This window comes from Phyllobates terribilis, unplaced genomic scaffold (assembly GCF_046119375.1).
Source record: "Phyllobates terribilis strain yellow unplaced genomic scaffold, ASM4611937v1 Scaffold_4__5_contigs__length_816908805, whole genome shotgun sequence".
In the NCBI taxonomy this organism is placed as follows: Eukaryota; Metazoa; Chordata; class Amphibia; order Anura; family Dendrobatidae; genus Phyllobates; species Phyllobates terribilis.
Genome location: NW_027362764.1, coordinates 209,187,782 through 209,199,763, shown reverse-complemented (window position 1 = coordinate 209,199,763; position 11,982 = coordinate 209,187,782).

Below are 11,982 nucleotides of genomic sequence, written 5' to 3'. Positions count from 1 at the left end.
TCTGCCTCCTTTTTATTAAAGACATCAGCATAAGACCAATAAGGAATCGGAAGTCCAGGTAGATTAGCTGGGGTAGGAGAGGGACGGACGGGATGGACGGGAACCAGGCAGGACTTATGACAGTCTTGTCCCCAGCGAAGGACTTCTCCGGTTTGCCAGTCAAGCACGGGTGCATGTTTCTGGAGCCAAGGCAGACCTAGCAAGAGGGCGTGAGAGAGTCCAGGCAGAACATGAAAGGAGATACTTTCAGAATGCAGCATTCCCACCTGCAGAGTAATGGATTCGATGATGAGTTGGATGGGGCGTGGTAAGAGCCCCCCATCCACGGCAGCCACAGACAAGGGTACAGCCAGAGGTTTGGTGGGGATGCGGTATTTCTCTACCAGGGACTGTGAAATAAGATTCCCGGCTGCTCCAGAGTCCAGTTGGGCTAGTTCGAAATAACGGTTCTCCCCGTAGACGATTGAAACTGACAACAGCAGGGATGGAGAGGATTTATTCTTGTCTAGGTGGACCTCTCTGAGCGAACCTAGACACAGGCGTTTCCCGACCTCTCCGGGCAGGCACGGATCCGGTGCTCCTTACTGCCACAGTAGAAGCAGGTCCCCTCGGCACGGCGTAAGTCCTGACGGGTCTTGACCATCTTGGTCTGGTCGACCTGCATAGGCTCAGGAGAGTGTACTTGGTTAGAGACAGAAGGAGTGACGGGTTTCTGAAAAGTAGGAGCTAGACGTAGTAACCTCCTCTCACGGGTGACCTCTCTGGCACGCTCCTGAAACCGTAGGTCAATCCGGGTGGCAAGAGTTATTAAGTCATCGAGAGTGGTAGGAATGTCCCGACCGGCAAGTTCATCTTTAATACGGCCGGACAGACCCTCCCAGAAGACGGAAACCAGAGCGTCGTTATCCCAGGCCAGCTCCGAGGCAAGGGTACGGAACCGTATGGCATATTGGCCCACGGTGAGACTTTCCTGACGGAGGCGTAGCAATGATGATGCGGATGAGGTCTTCCGTCCGGGTTCGTCGAAGACTTTCTGGAAAGCCGTGAGAAAAGCAGGCAAGTTGGACACCAGGGGGTCTCCTCTTTCCCACAGAGGATTTAGCCAGGCCAGAGCCTCCCCGGTGAGATGGGACATGATGAATGCAATTTTGGCTCGGTCGGAGTTAAACTGGTGGGACAATAGTTCAAAGTGCAGGGTGCACTGATTTATGAAGCCCCGAGCCTGGACGGAGTCGCCTCCGAAGCGAGGAGGTGCAGAAAGCCGGGGTCCGGGGTAGGATACCATGGTATTAGTGGGCAGCGGAGCTGCCGGATTGCGAGACATGGCACTGGCGGAGGTTGTCGGTGGAGCAGTCAGAGTGTCCAGGCGAGTATTGACATTCCGCAGGTGACACAGGATGGACTCCTGTTGGGACCTTTGACGGGACAGTTCATGACACAGGTCCGAGAGCGAGGGAGCTTGGGTGCCACCGGGTTCCATGGCCCGAGCAAACTGTAACGGGTCTGGGAGGCGGAACCTCTGGGCTACAATACAAGGGGGTGGTCCTTGTAAGGGAGCGGGTGGCGACCAGGCAGGCAGTCACAGGAGGTGACCAGGACAGTCTCTGGGTGTACGGGCAGGAGGACACGGCAAGTGATCGGGGCAGTCTCTGGATAAAGGGTAGGTACGACCTGAGATGGCTGAACCTCCAGGTAGGCTAGCAAGGCAGATGGAGAGTGTGTGCTCCCAGGTGAGCAAGCGAGAGTCTCTGGAATAGCAGGTGGTCACAGCACGTGACGGCGGAGCCTCCAGGTAGGCAAGCAGGCAGGTAACGGAGAAGCGCTCCCAGGTGAGCGGGCAAGAGTCTCAGGAATAGCTGGTGGTCACAGCACGTGACAGCGGAGCCTCCGGGCAGGCAAGCAGGCCGGTAGCGGAGAAGCGCTCCCAGGTGAGCGGGCAAGAGTCTCTGGAATAGCTGGTGGTCACAGCACGTGACAGCGGAGCCTCCGGGTAGGCAAGCGGGCAGGTAGCGGAGAAGCGCTCCCAGGTGAGCGGGCAAGAGTCTGGAGTGGCTGGTGGTCACAGCAAGTGACAGCGGAGCCTCCGGGCTGGTAAGCAGGCAGGTAACGGAGAAGCGCTCCCAGGTGAGCGGGCAAGCTGGTCCATAGACAGACTGACCGGAGTTGTAAGGCAGACCGTCGGACCTCAGGCAAGCAGGCAGGTAGCTGAGGTGCGCTCCCAGGTGAGCGGGCAGGCTGGTCCTTAGACAGACTGACAGGAGTAGTAAGGCAGACCGTCGGACCTCAGACTAGCAGACAGGTAGCAAGTAATCAGGCAGGAATCTGACAGGTAACTGGCAGGTAACTGGCAACGGGACCTGAGGGCTGAAGCACAGGTGAGACACAGGTGCAAACAACATTGCTCGGGCACCTCCATTTTGGAGGAGGTGCCTTATATATGATGAAGTCCTCCGGCCATTGGCCGGGGACTTCTTAGGACGGCGCGCGCGGCCCCTTTAAGAGGAGGGGAGCGCGCGCGCGCCCTAAGCACAGGGGCCGGGAAGGAGCGCGCGCTGAGAGCAGAGCGGGAGGAGGACGCCGGGAAGGAGCGCGCGCTGACAGCAGAGCGGGAGAGGGACGCCGGGCACGTGGCAGAGCGGTGAGGGGAGCAGCGTCCCTGCCTAGCAGAGGGCAGGGACGCCGGCACTACAGAAACTTAAGGATATATGACCATCTAGAGAATTGTTTACATCACCATATTTTAGCCCTAATGTCAAAGTGGACATAAATATGTGCTGTTGAGGGTAGTGGATTGATCAGCCAACTTATCCTGAGCCCATATTTTAAGGGCTTGACAGAAGTCAACCCCACTCTCATATTGGCGTCTAATGCTCTGTCACACACTGATCATGATGATCTTCCTCATACACATTCCGGGTGTAGTGTGTATTGCTGCCTGTATTCTGGGTGTGCCAAGATGGCCGCCACCAGAAAGAAGCACACTACAGGAGGGGTGAGCCAAGATGGCCGCCACCAAAGGGACATCTGGTTAGAGGCCGGAGGTTATGCAATGGGTGTAGCAACATGGCCGCTGCAGGAAGGGTTGGAACTTTGGGCAGACATAGGTATAACAGATGAGAATGGGGCACTAGGAGTGGCTTGGGTAGTAGCGAGGGGTGGGCCTCCTGGACAGGGCACATGACATGCAACACAATAATCTGCTGACAATGGATTCTGCTGGCCACAATTAGAACATTCCCAACAATTCATTACGCCGCCATTATCGTAGAGCAGTATCTTTGTAATACACATAACATAGCGTCTTTTCCTTATTGTCTGTATTTTCTTCCTCCATCCACCCTTTTCTTTTTTTTCTTTTTTTTTTCTGCAAATTCTCTGCTGTTCCGTATCAAGCCAAGGCTGTTTGCTGTTCTTGCAGCTGTAACTTGCGCTTATCTGGTAGCTCGCATATTTTAGTTAACCGTTTAAGATTCTCCACATACTTTTTACTTTTTCCCTTCTTTCGATAAACTCAGCGCAGCCTCTCTTTTTTTTTTTTTTTTTTTCACATCAGCTAGATTTTGTAGCACTAAACAGTCACAGTCACTGCTGTTACAGTGCTAGATAATTCTCCCTTCTTGACATAAAAATAATTAAAGCAACCAGGCTTCGTCTCCTCCTCTATTTCAACATACCCCTCACCACAAATCTCATGTGCAACTTTCCTGAACTTTTCAGCGTCTTCCAACAATCCACAGTCAACTAATCTACCCCTTTTCTGCCGGATGCCTTCATCCCACAAAGCAGGCTGAAGCCTCCCCTCCACGGGAAAATTTAACACCTTAAACACTTTTAGTGCATTCTTAAATGATCTTTTCCCTTCTCGACCGATCATGATATTCATCACATCCTCTCCCTCTTGTCTCTCTCTCTTCCCTCCTGTCTCTCTCACCTCCTGACTCTCTTCCCTCCTGTCTCTCTTCCCTCCTGTCTCTCGCTCTCACCTCCTGACTCTCTTCCCTCCTGTCTCTCTCTCTTCCCTCCTGTCTCTCTCTTCCCTCCTGTCTCTCTCTCACCTCCTGTCTCTCTCTTCCCTCCTGTCTCTCTCTCTTACCTCCTGACTCTCTTCCCTCCTGTCTCTCTCTTACCTCCTCTCTCTCTCTCACCTCCTGTCTCTCTCTCTCTCTCTTCCCTCCTGTCTCTCTCTCTTCCCTCCTACAGGGGAGACAAATTCTTTCTGCTCCACGGAAACATTGATTAATCACTACAACTGACAAAAGAGCCTTAAATTTGTGCACAGCACGAGTCCGGCCGGACCTCCCAGCTGTTCCACTGACTTTATTTCACCCCCTCTCGTCGGGGGAGTCTCGAACGGCCAGATGAAAGGAGGATAACTCTCGTCCGCAGTTCTCCGGACACTAGATATATGTATATCTGTGTGCGTGTCCTACCCAATCTTCGATCACCTGCCACGACTGAACCTACAGTGTTCAGTCTCCTAAGGATCTTTGTCAGAAGTTAAGAAAGATTCACACAATATTCACTTGTCAATCCGAGGTGATATTGTTTTAAAAGTAAATAATATCAGACCCCTAATGGGACTACACCCCTTATAGTCTCACTTTTGACTATATCCAACCAAGACGTCCGGAGATACTGCAAACAACCACACACCACGTGGAAACCACGCCAAACGGTCAGTAACACTAGTAAAGAACTTGTGCACTTACCGTGCCTTTTTGTGGGGGATGATCAGTCCCAATTCCAGTGGAGGAGGCTGAAAGCAAGTCTCTCTTTGTGGACGTCCAGGGGTGGTGGGGTGTCCCTGGTTAGGGATCCGGGTCACGGCACCAGCTGTTAAGGGAGGGGAATGGCCCTTCACGGTTGACCAAGTGAGTGTCAAATTATTATGTTGATTGCGCAATCCACAGAAAACCAAACGGAGGCAATGCTCTGTATGGGAGGATTCAAAGAATCTCTGATCCTGTTGATTTGGCTTAGCATTTTATATTGTTTTGTGTTTATTAATGTCCAATCACTTACAGCCATACTACAGGCTTGAACCAATGTTAGTACAATTATTACGGAAATACACATATGGTCATATTATCATTAGTTCGGTGCATGCTGGAAATTTACAAGGTCAATCCTGGCCTAGGCTAGTTAGATAACAGGAGCAGAGTGTCTCACAGAATGTTCTTGTGAGAAAAGGTTAGTGTGATATAGTTGCATGAGAAAAGAAGGAAAGAATGTACAGTACAGACCAAAAGTTTGGACACACCTTCTAATTTAAAGATTTTTCTGTATTTTCATGACTATGAAAATTGTACATTCACACTGAAGACATCCAAACTATGAATTAACACATGTGGAATTATATACTTAACAAAAAAGTGTGAAACAACCGAAAATATGTCTTATATTCTAGGTTCTTCAAAGTAGCCACCTTTTGCTTTGACGACTGCTTTGCACACTCTTGGCATTCTCTTGATGAGCTTCAAGAGGTAGTCACCGGAAATGGTCTTCCAACAATTTTGAAGGAGTTCCCAGACATGCTTAGCACTTGTTGGCCCTTTTGCCTTCACTCTGCGGTCCAGCTCACCCCAAACCATCTCGATTGGGTTCAGGCCTGGTGACTGTGGAGGCCAGGTCATCTGGCATAGCACCCCATCACTCTCCTGCTTGGTCAAATAGCCCTTACACAGCCTGGAGGTGTGTTTGGGGTCATTGTCCTGTTGAAAAATAAATGATGGTCCAACTAAATGCAAACCGGATGGAATAGCATGCCGCTGCAAGATGCTGTTTTAGCCATGCTGGTTCAATATGCCTTCAATTTTGAATAAATCCCCAACAGTGTCACCAGCAAAGCACCCCCACACCATCACACCTCCTCCTCCATGCATCATGGTGGGAACCAGGCATGTAGAGTCCATCCGTTCACCTTTTCTGCGTCGCACAAAGACACGGTGGTTGGAACCAAAGATCTCAAATTTGGACTCATCATCCCAAAGCACAGATTTCCACTGGTCTAATGTCCATTCCTTGTGTTCTTTAGCCCAAACAAGTCTCTTCTGCTTGTTGTCTGTCCTTAGCAGTGGTTTCCTAGCAGCTATTTTACCATGAAGGCCTGCTGCACAAAGTCTCCTCTTAACAGTTGTTGAAGAGATGTGTCTGCTGCTAGAACTCTTTGTGGCATTGACCTGGTCTCTAATCTGAGCTGCTGTTAACCTGCGATTTCTGAGGCTGGTGACTCGGATAAACTTATCCTCAGAAGCAGAGGTGACTCTTGGTCTTCCTTTCCTGGGGCGGTCCTCATGTGAGCCAGTTTCTTTGTAGCGCTTGATGGTTTTTGCAACTGCACTTGGGGACACTTTCAAAGTTTTCCCAATTTTTCGGACTGACTGACCTTCATTTCTTAAAGTAATGATGGCCACTCGTTTTTCTTTACTTAGCTGCTTTTTTCTTGCCATAATACCAATTCTAACAGTCTATTCAGTAGGACTATCAGCTGTGTATCCACCAGACTTCTGCACAACACAACTGATGGTCCCAACCCCATTTCTAAGGCAAGAAATCCTACACCAGTGAAGTGAAAACCATTTCCGGTGACTACCTCTTGAAGCTCATATAGAGAATGCCAAGAGTGTGCAAAGCAGTCATCAAAGCAAAAGGTGGCTACTTTGAAGAACCTAGAATATAAGACATATTTTCAGTTGTTTCACACTTTTTTGTTAAGTATATAATTCCACATGTGTTAATTCATAGTTTTGATGCCTTCAGTGTGAATGTACAATTTTCATAGTCATGAAAATACAGAAAAATCTTTAAATGAGAAGGTGCGTCCAAACTTTTGGTCTGTACTGTATGTTATGCAAGGAGTGATAATAACATGATTTTAAAGCAAGCAGACAAAATGGAGTTGCTCTAGCATGAGTATCAATATGTCCTTTACACTTGGATAGCATGAATATTAATATGTCCTTTACATTTCCTGTGACACTCCTGACCCCAACGGAACACCTTTCCCGAATTCCAATTCAAGACCGGCTCATGTGTTTGAAGCCAGGGTAGTGTTAGAATCTATGTTGTTTTACTTTTTGGCCATCTTTTTGTGGTTTGCTGTCTTCTAGTCTTTTCCTCTGATGCTGGGTGTCTTGGTCACGTGATCTCCTCACTCTTTACTACTCAGCACCTGTCTCCCACTCCTTGCTGGACATCAGTGTTGTTACGCTTGTGCTCTGGCTAAGTTGCCTTGTTAGTTCTTTGTGCTTAGAACAATTGATATCCTGGGACTTCTTGTCCCACCAGTTTTGTTTCCTTTTATCTTCGTTTCTGCAACTAACTTTTCTTTTAGAAGGTTTCCTGTTTTTGCTCCCTGTCCTTAGATCTTTTAGGAACACCCTTTCCCCTTCCTTCAGGTCTTCATTTGAGTTCAATGCAGGAGTTCCTTGTGGGACTATTCACAAGGAATAGGGCACCCACCCCAGCGTAGGGTTTACGCTGAGTCTCAGTGCAGGGACAGCTTTTCCCTCCTATTCCTTAGTTCTTAGTTTCAGAACATAACAGGTAGACCAAGCAGTAATGAGTGGGAGAGGCCGGACAGTAAGTGGAAGGAGATTTTCTCAGAGTGTAGCATTCCTACCAGAAGAACTACAGGCTCGGTGACGAACAAGATGGATTCAGAAAGAAGCTTCCCATCCACGGAGGAGACCGCTAACGGATCGCAAGACGTTGGATAGAGATACAATACTGCTCCACAATGGCCTGTTGGATGAGATTCCCAGCGGCACCAGAATCCAGGTAGGCAGTCTCGAAGAAGTGTGTCTTACCGCAGGTGATCGATACAGACAGAGTCAGGGGTGGAGAGGAAGAATTTTTGCCTAGGACAACCTCTCCAAGTGATCCTAGACACTGGAGTTTCCCAGTCTCACGGGACACGAACGGATTATATGCTCAGTACTGCCACAGTGAAAGCAACTTCCCTCGGCTCGGTGGACCTCCTGGCAAGACTTGACTATCTTTACTTGGTCTATTTGCATATATGCTGGGGAGGAGGCCGAGGCTGATGCTGGTTGAGAGACTGGCCTTTGGAAGGTTGGTGCAAGGCGCAGAGGCCTTTTCTCACGAATCACCTCCTTTGAATGCTCCAGGAACCGGATGTCGATCCGTGTGGCCAACGAGAGAGATGGGTATGTCAGGACCGGCTAGCTCATCCTTGATCCTCCCAGAAAGGCCCTCCCAAAAGGTAGACACCAGAGCCTCGTTGTTCCAGGCATGTTCTGATGCGAGGGTGTGGAAACGCACAGCGTACTGGCCCACAGTGAGACTCCCTTGGCAGAGTCGAAGGAGGGAGGAGGCAGTCGAAGATGTGCGTCCGGGCTCATCGAACACCCTCCGGAAAGCCGCAAGGAAAGCCTGGAGATCGGACATCAGAGGATCCCCTCTCTTCCACAGGGGGTTAAGTCACTCCAAAGCCTCTCCGGTGAGATGAGACATAATGAATGCTACTTTAGCCCGATCAGAAGCGAACTGATGAGCCAGGAGCTCAAAGTGCAGCGTGCACTGGTTGACGAAGCCCCGACATAGAGCGGGATCACTGCCAAAACGTGGAGGAGCAGATAGTCGGGGTCCAACGCTGGGTGCCACACTGCTGCTGGGAAGAGGTGCCGCTTGGTTAGAGGTGGATGCAGCCGGGGTGGACAGTGCATCCAGATGGGAGTTTACAGTCCGCAAGTAGGACAGGATAGTATCCTGTTGAGATCTCTGGCGGGAGACCTCTTGATACAGGTCTGAAAGCGAGGGAGCCTGGGAGCAACCAAATTCCATGGCCTGTGCAAACTGTTACGGGTCCGGATGGTGGAACCACTGTGCCGTGGCACAAGGAGGGACCAGAGGGGTGTAACTAAGTGCCTACCCGGACCGACCCTGGTTACACGGCAGCTTAGTCAACTCCGTGAACCAAGGAGGGACCAGGAAGGTGAACCAGGTGCCACTCTGAGACCGATCTCGTGTGAGAGCAGGCGACTCCCACGGGGCTGATAGCCAAAGCGGACTGGCACAAGAGATGGGCTGACAGACGTGCACAGCTGGTAGGCAGACGGACGGAGCTGACTGACGGACAGGCTCGGCTGGCAGGTTGATTGGCGGGCACGTCAGATAGGCAGGCTGGCGGGCACGGCAGATAGGTGGGCTGGTGGGAATGGCAGATGGGCAGGCTGACGGGCACGGCTGAAAGACAGGCTGGCAGGCACGGCTGATAGACAGGCTGGCGGACAGCACTGGGATCTGAGGGCTGGAGAGAGTGTTAACACACAAACTACAACATTGCACAGGCACCCCCATTTTGGAGGAGGTACCTAAAATATCAGCTGTCCTCTGGCCATTGGCCAGGGACATATTAGGACGGCACGCGCGGCCCCTTTAAGAAGCAGGGACCGCTCGCGCGCACCCTAAGCACAGTGCCCGAGGATCTGCGCGTGCTGCGCGCACCCCGGGCACACACAGACAGGGAAGCGAAGGACGCTGGAGCAGAGCCGCGTCAGTAAGGGGGTCGGCGTCTCTGCCGGGTAGGAGGCAGAGACGCCGGCGCTACAGCGAGCACTTGCGCTTAAGACTAATGACAACTTATTCAATATGATGACCTAATGTTATCAAATTCTGTGTTGTACCTCTGGGTTCAAAATGTTCACTATACCCCTTGATAAAATCCTTGAGGGGTGTAGTTTCCAAAATGGGGTCACTTGTGGGGGGTTTCCACTATTTAGGCGCATCAGGGGCTCTCCAAACCTGACATGGCGTCCGTTCTCGATTCCAGCCAATTTTGCGTTCAAAAAGTCACACAGTGCTCCTTCCCTTCTGAGCCCTGCTGTGTGCAAAAAGCAATGTATTTTCCCTACATATGGGGTATTGGTGTACTCAGGACAAATTGCACAACAGTTTTTGGGGTCCATTTTCTCCTCTTACCCTTGTGAAAATAAAAAAATTATGGCTAAAAGATCATTTTTGTGGAAAAAGTTTGATTTTCTTTATTTTTACGGCTCTACGTTATAAACTTCTGTGAAGCACCTGGGGGTTCAAAGTGCTCACCACACATCTAGAGAACTTCCTTGATGGGTCTAGTTTCCAAAATTGGGTCAGTTGTGGGGGGTTTCCACTGTTTAGGCACATCAGGGGCTTTTCAAACGCGACATGGCGTTCGCTAATTATTCAAGCAAATTTTACATTCAAAAAGTCAAATGGCGCTCCTTCCCTTCCAAACCCTGCCTGCTTCCAAACAGTGGTTTTCTCCCACATATGGGCAGGGGTGTACATAGAAATCATGGGGCCCCTATAGCAAATAAATATTTGTCTGCGTCACAGAAGAGCAGATCTCACAACTTTCCATCCTTTACACAGTAATTTTCCTCCTGCTGAAGTCCTACAGTCATGGTCAAAAGTTTTAGGAATGACACCAAAATTATATTTTCACATGATCTGCTGGCCTCTGGTTTTTATTAGTGTTTGTCTGATGTTTATATCACATACAGAAATATAATTGCAATCATATTATGAGTACCAATAGGTTATATTGACAGTTAGAATGAGTTAATGCAGCAAGTCAATATTTGCAGTGTTGCCCCTTCTTCTTCAAGACCTCTGTAATTCTCCCTGGCATGCTCTCAATCAACTTTTGGACCAAATCCTGACTGATAGCAGTCCATTCTTGCATAATCAATGCTTGCATTTTGCCAGAATTTGTTGGTTTTTGTTTGTCCACCCGTCTCTTGATGATTGACCACAAGTTCTCAATGGGATTAAGATCTGGGGAGTTTCCAGGCCATGGACCCAAAATCTCTATGTTTTGTTCCTTGAGCCATTTAGTTATCACCTTTGCTTTATGGCAAGGTGCTCCATCATGCTGGAAAAGGCATTGTTGGGCGCCAAACTGCTCTTGGACGGTTGGGAGAAGTTGCTCTTGGAGGACATTCTGGTACCATTGTTTATTCATGGCTGTGTTTTTAGGCAAGACTGTGAGTGAGCCGATTCCTTTGGCTGAGAAGCAACCCCACACATGAATGGTTTCAGGATGCTTTACAGTTGGCATGAGACAAGACTGGTAGTAGCGCTCACCTCTTCTTCTCCGAATAAGCTGTTTTCCAGATGTCCCAAACAATCGAAAAGGGGATTCATCAGAGAAAATGACTTTGCCCCAGTCCTCAGCAGTCCACTCTCTGTACCTTTTGCAGAATATCAGTCGGTCCCTGATGTTTTTTTCTGGAGAGAAGTGGCTTCTTTGCTGCCCTCCTTGAAACCAGCCCTTGCACAAAGAGTCTCCGCCTCACAGTGCGTGCAGAAGCACTCACACCAGCATGCTGCCATTCCGGAGCAAGCTCGGCACTGCTGGTAGTCCGATCCCGCAGCTGAAACAGTTTTAAGATACGGTCGTGGCGCTTGCTGGTCTTTCTTGGGCGCCCTGGAGCCTTTTTGACAACAATGGAAGCTCTCCTTGAAGTTCTTGATGATGCGATAGATTGTTGACTGAGGTGCAATCTTTGTAGCTGCGATACTCTTCCCTGTTAGGCCATTTTTGTGCAGTGCAATGATGGCTGCACGTGTTTCTTTAGAGATAACCATGGTTAACTGAAGAGAAACAATGATACCAAGAACCAGCCTCCTTTTAAAGTGTCCAGTGATGTCATTCTTACTTAATCATGACTGATTGATCGCCAGCCCTGTTCTCATCAACACCCACACCTGTGTTAGTGGATCAATCACTAAAACGATGTTAGCTGCTCCTTTTAAGGCAGGACTGCAATGATGTTGAAATGTGTTTTGGGGGTTAAAGTTCATTTTCTGGGCAAATATTGACTTTGCAAGTACAGTAATTGCTGTTAAGCTGATCACTCTTTGACATTCAGGAGTATATGCAAATTGCCATTACAAAAAATGAAGCAGTAAACTTTGGAAAAATTACTATTTGTCTCATTCTCAATACTTTTGGCCATGACTGTAGATTCCTCTTTC